Source organism: Canis lupus, chromosome 12, assembly GCF_003254725.2.
Source record: "Canis lupus dingo isolate Sandy chromosome 12, ASM325472v2, whole genome shotgun sequence".
Taxonomy (NCBI): domain Eukaryota; kingdom Metazoa; phylum Chordata; class Mammalia; order Carnivora; family Canidae; genus Canis; species Canis lupus.
The window spans coordinates 23,503,535-23,509,983 of NC_064254.1; the positions used below are offsets into that span (position 1 = coordinate 23,503,535).

The 6,449-nt window shown below is 36.7% G+C and overlaps 1 long non-coding RNA gene across 3 annotated transcripts in view; it reads left to right on the forward strand.

The window, feature by feature from the left end:
- The window catches only part of LOC112641217 (uncharacterized), a 28,180-nt gene extending 21,961 nt beyond the window's left edge, over positions 1 to 6,219 (forward strand). For 2 of the 3 annotated variants that reach the window (XR_004804146.2, XR_003124553.3), the window contains 3 exons: positions 3,679 to 3,765; positions 5,199 to 5,248; positions 5,649 to 6,219. This is a non-coding gene — a long non-coding RNA (uncharacterized LOC112641217). The remainder of the gene's footprint in view (positions 1 to 3,678; positions 3,766 to 5,198; positions 5,249 to 5,648) is intronic. The other variant, XR_003124554.3, reaches the window with a different exon arrangement.
- The last annotated feature ends 230 nt before the right edge of the window (positions 6,220 to 6,449 follow it).

Consider the following 6,449-nt stretch of genomic DNA (forward strand, 5'->3'; position numbering starts at 1 on the left):
TTATAGTGACAGAAAGCAGATCAAGGACTTCCTAGGACTGGAAGAGAAGTAAATTGTTGGGGGAAAAAACACAAGAAAACTTTTCAGGGATGATAGAAATGTTCTATATTTTAACTGTAGTGATAGTTTCATGAGCATATTCATTTGTCAAAATGTATCAAAATATACACTTAAAAATAGATGCATTATATGATATACAATTTACATTTCCATAGTGTTTTTTAAAAGCCTATTATATTTATTTAATATACATGTTAAAAATCAAATTTTAGATTATATTTTGGGCTTTATCTAAGCAAAAAGGAACAAAAGGAGAAAAAAGAAAGGCAGAAGATAGAAAAATAAAATACAGATCAATTTTAGGCAATTTCAAAATTGTAAAAAGAGAAGATGGTAATGGTTACTTGATTTATTTACTTTCATTTGAACTATCTTTTATGTAATCAGCAAACAAAACCATTGCTATTATTTTTGCCCTCAGAATATTCTTTCCCCTGAGTAACATTATGCACAAATTTCATTTCATAGGCGTTTATACAGATTTTCATATAAATAACATTGGGAAAGAATGTTTCCTTGCCAATTTCCAATGTAAAAATTAGATAATTCTAGGCATAAAAAGTTATGTGGTTGAATATTTTTCTTTAATTTCCACCCCAACAGGCCATGATCTCTAATATTCAACAAGCTCTTCTAATTTCATCGGCAGTTAGCCCTGTGGAATGTAGAATTTGGCACCAAAAAAACACATTATTCCACTGGCAATTGGATAATGTGGTCATGTCCTTAGAAAGCACCAATATTAAATTAGTGCAACATTAGAAAAAAATGAAACTGTGAATTATGATTTTCCTTAGCAACATATGTATTTTTTTCCTATTGTCTCTTCTCCCACTTTCCCCCAAACTAATTTTCTATCTAGTGTTCAATAATTTCAAAGCATTAAATTAGACTCAATGCTTAAAATTCTTCAAAGCCTCATTTTCTTATTGCCATATAACAACAAGGGATTTGGGGATGTTAAAAAAGAAAACACCGTGCTTGTTTTTCACATACTTTAAATGGAATGTTTGAGTACATTTTTTGTTATGTAGATACAGTAAAATTCGTTCAAATAATAAAAGTCAGTTTTGCCAGAATCACAGAAGAAAGTAAGCATGTTCATTTACTTCCAAGGAGTTATTTAATGAGTGAATAGATGAAATAGGAGCAATAATTTACAACATATACCTAAAAAGGTCCTGAAAATTCACAATTAGTTGCAATTCTCAGCAACAATGAGATCTGATTCCTCAGTATCTTAGGTCAGATGGATTTTTTCAGGGAAATAATGTCATCACATTTCAGGAAGCAGAGGAACTGTGTGCCACTGCCTTTTAGCACTGTCAGTACCAACTAGAGGGGCTGCAATCTGGATGGCAGCCTACCTGTTAAGTTACTGCAAAAAGAGCAGTTCTCTAGCTGAGCTAGAGTTAACGGTGTTACTACCAATGACGATGGAAGGATTAAGCTTCAAAGGTGAAAAAATGAATTCTGTTTTACACACTCACAGTTAAGTGATGGTAGGATATTCCAATGAAGGGGCTTCACTAATTCTACTAAATAGGAGATTAGAGAAAGAGTTAGGATCAAAGTCTGAGGTGAGATCTGGTAACTAATTGCATGGGCCAAATTTGTTAGTACATTTTACTGATTAGCCACACACGACAACGTGGTGCCTAGCCTGAGAAAACCAGCCCCACTAGCCTGAGAAAATCATTAGTAACAGCTCTCCTCCATTGGGTGCCTACTATGTGTCAGGTACTTGTTCTATATTTTAAAATTAATTATCACATTTAAAAACAAACCTCTGAGATGTCATTGCCCTTCTCTTTTCAAAGATGAGAATGCTGGTGCTTATCATAACTAGATTCAAGGCCACACAGCCAGGAAATGACAGCTCTGTCCAAAACCTACGCTGCTAAAAAACTTCCTGGTTCCCCTGTGTTCTTGTCATCATTGCAGAGGTTTAAAAGAATATGCCAATCACCAGAAAGTTGTTATGATAACCAGTAGTTATCAAGTACTCTGTCCCAGGTGTTCTTCTGAGAATTTTACTCAACTCACCAACATCCTAGGCTTATAGATACCACCATTACCCTCCCTTATATGATCTTTAAAAAAAAAAAAAAAGATTTTATTTATTTATTTATTTATTTATTCATTCATTCATTCATTCATTCATTCATTCATGAGAGGCAGAAACATAGGCAGAGGGAGAAGTAGGTTCCCTGCGAGAGCCTGATGCAGGACTGCATCCCAAGACTCCATCCCAGGGCCATGACCTGAGCCAAAGGCAGTCAGTCACTCAACCACAGAGAGCCATCCAGGCATCCCTGTATGATCTTGATACTATCAAATATGGTTGAAAAAGAATTTTAAGTCTTGGCAAGAGGTGTACTTGAAAACATATTTTGAAATAATGCAGGAAACTTGCCTTTAACAAGCTCACAGACTCATTTCACAGGAGGAGAGTGATAAAGAAATAATGTAGGAAACTTGCCTTTAAAAAGCTCACAGACTCCTTTCACAGGAGGAGAGTGAAAAAGAAAAATAGAAACAAGGCTAAAAACAAAAATGCCGTCATGAACAAATTGCACAGAAAATTAGTAGAACACTTGAGAGAGGTCCCAAAATTGATGTAGGAGAGTCACTCTGAAAGAAACCTGCAAACAACAATCCCAAGGACAGAACAAAAGCAGTGCAACATCTTCCAATTGAACTGGATAAATTGGAAGGCAGTGAAAAACTGTGCCAGACACAGTCATAGAACAATTAGATGGCCTATAGTCGCCAACGAAACACTGTATTGCCACATGGACTATATAGAGAACACATTTTAGTTGTACTTACACTGAAAACGAGCTTTGGAGCCTGGCAGATCTGGATTGAATCTTGGATTCATCACTATCTAGTCATATAAAGCTCAGCGTTTTCATTTATAAACTGAAAATCATATTACCTAGTCCTAAGGAAGCTATAAATACTAAAGGAGGGATTTTTTGAAGTCAATTAATCAATAGTAGCTGTTGTTATTAATGTCTCTCTTTTGGCGTTCTAATGTAACTGTTCTTGACAGAACCCAAGAACTCAACAGATCCATGTTTCTTCCCCCTTTGGCTTCCAAAACTCTAAAACCTGCCTGGGGCCATTAACATTTCATAGAGACAGACAACAGCATTCATCTTTTACTCTCTGGGTGTTATTAGAGACAGTGATCATTTCTTATGTGAGCTAATACCTCTAGAATTTTAACTAGTTTGCCTTAAAAATGAACAATGGAATTATGGTATGATGTGATATAAAACTAATCAGAGCCAACTGTCTTTTTCCCCTCTTTTTTCTTATATGGGTACAAGTTATTCCTATGAAGGCTTAAAAAGATCTACCCCACTTTCCATTTCTTGGTAAGGTGTGGAGTGTCTGTCAGTTAAATGAAAGCCAGTACAGCTGCTGATACTTAAATTTAGAGAAGCTAGAAAGGAAAAATTTTCTTAAATGTAGTTAAATATATTATTATCAAAGAGATCCGTGGGCAGATAGATAAAGAATCTGAGATCTAGTTTCTGAAATTTTAAAGAAGATAAATTCAGAAAATGTCTGCTTGCTTCTTAACATTCTTTCCTTTTATCCTCACAGACACCATCTTTAACCATAGACTTTTTCTTCCACTTCGTTTGCTTAAACAAAGTGCTAATTAGCATTAACATTTTGCATCTAAATATGGTAAGTTAACTCACAAGGTCTATGATCAAAGCAATCCTCCAACATTATACTCTGTTCTTTGCCCTTCTCTATTCACCCTTTTTTTTTTTTTTTTTAACTAGGCCTTTTGTTTCCCTGGACCCATACAGAAGGGGGAATATTAACTATCTATCTTTCAATCTTTTCACTTAATGTGGCATAAAGGGGAATGAATACATGTGCACCCACTGCTTTGATGAAAACTTAGTCTCCATGGCAAGGCTATCTCAGCCCGAATCACTAACATTCTGCATCCTCACAGTTCCTTTCTGAATAATATTTGAAGTGTATGTTTCCTGATTATGGTTGATCCTTGCCCAAGTAACCCAGGAGGATAAGCTCTTTCCATTGAGCTACTTCCTATCCTTTCCATATTGCTCTCAGTTGTATGAGGACCAATCCTTTTTTTTCCAAAGTCCTAAGCGATCCTCAAAGGCTCAACTGTCCAATAAATCCTTTCTAGTACAAAACTTAATGAGTCTTGAGAAAAGAAAATACATCTCTGACAGCATTTTTGAATTACATCTAATACTCCTGATTTTCTTAGTGTCTATCACTTCTTCATTTGTAATTTAAAATGAGTTATTAAGTTCATTCATTAATCTCTGGATCTGGAAATATTTGTTTGGTTAAATCACCAGAGAAAGAAGTTCCCATTAGGAGCCTTATAGGGTAACCACTGTTAAATTAATCAAACAAAGAGACCATTAGATTGAGGTGGCTCTAATGCCTTCATAGCCTGCATAAGGAAACCAAAACCTAAAAGTGAAATGCCTTAAGATTAAGAAATTGAAACCAATCATAAATAGCCAATCACAAACAGCCAACTAACCTTTCCCAAATAAGGTACCTGTGTAAGCTATAGCCAATCAAATACTTTTCTTGCTTTGCTTCCACCTCTGTCTGTAAGTCTTCCCCCAGCTCCTATCCAGTGGAACAACTTCCAGTTGGGTTCTACTTGATTACAGTCTTTTTTTTTTTTTTAAGATTTTATTCATTTATTCATGAGAGACACACAGAGACAGAGACAGAAAGAGGCAGAGACACAGGCAGAGGGAGAAGCAAGCTCCATGCAAGAAGCCCAATGTGGGACTTGATCCCGGGACTCCAGGATCATGCCCTGGGCCGAAGACAGGTGCCAAACTGCTGAGCCACCCAGGGATCCCCTGATTACAATCTATTTTTATGCAAGTCTTATACTTTTTATAATGCCTCAGTTTACCTTTTAATATACCAAAACTGGCATGAATTAGGCACCATTTCCCTATGTCCTCCCTTTTTAATAATTCTTAAGGAAATATAGAGATTTAAGATTTCTGTTACCGTTCAATTCATCATGAGGAGAAATAGGGAAAATCAGTTAAAATTAACAATAAAGTAAAACACATAATTTATGTAGTTTTTAATTCTCACAGGAGTGAGCAATATGCTGGAGCATGGCCTCATCTCTGGGGACAGGATTTAGGTTTGAATCCTTACTGTTCTCCTCAATTCTATGTAACTGTGAAAAATCTGCACCTGAGTTTAATATGTAAATGTATAAAATTCATAGTTCATACAGTTAATTCCAAGATTAGTAAAGGTATTATTCAAGTTTACAGAATTCAAGTTTGTTTCTGGAAAGTCCCTAAGAGAGGTCAAAGATGGAAAAAACAAAAACCAACACGGTTTCAAATTGATTTCCCTCTAAATCCAACCCACATGCTCAGATACTCCTTTTGGTCTCCCCAGCTCCCTTAACCTCACCACTTCAGCCCAAGGCAAGGAAAATCACAGCTAAATTAGATTTTGCTTTCCTCCAGGCAATCATTAACGATTGCTGGGATTTGGCTCTAAAAACTTCTCTTTCCCATTTCTGGTTTCAGGGCTTTTTCTTCTGCAAGGTGTTTTCCTCCTAGAATTCAGGCTGACTGCAGATGACCTGGGGAGACTGGAGTGCATCCTTTCATCTACTCAGCTAGGTTGATTTATGGAGCTTTTCCAGACAAGATGACACCCATTTCATAGACTTTCAGCTCCTCATCAAACAGTCTGCTTGACCTTAGCATCCACATGTTTTGCTTTGGGGTGGCAAATTAAATGCTCAGAGACTGAGTTCATCTTAGCCAGTGATTTATTTAGTACAAGTTCACTGCAGGAATTTCACAACCCAGGGCATATAGGGTAATATCTCTTCAAAAGCCAGTGAAGAAATAACCTACTTCAAACAAATGATAATCACGCAGTTGTTCCAGGCAAGGGGAGGTGAAAAAAATAGAGCCCACATTTAGTTGAGGTGTACTCTTATACGAGTTGTACTTGAGTGAGATGGCTTAGCCAACTGATAGTTTATGTCTGGCTGCCAGTCCAACAATTGCTAGAGCACATTGCTAAGGAAGGAGGACACCACTGTTGATGGGCAAAAGAAGTGCTGCGTGGTTTTCTGCACCCCTGTTAAGAGAGTTGTGTTTACTGCAGCAATAGCTAATTGCCCCAAGGTCTTGGGAGAGCTATTTAGATCAGCAGTCACCTTGTCTGGACCAAATACTCTTAGATAGTCCTTACAAACACTCACCTTCTATAATCTACATGTCATTTTGCACCAGTGCATCTTCATGGGTTTCTATTGGTAAGCCACAGCAGGGTCCTTCAGCAACTGCACTCCTGAATGTTTATCAATGACAAAG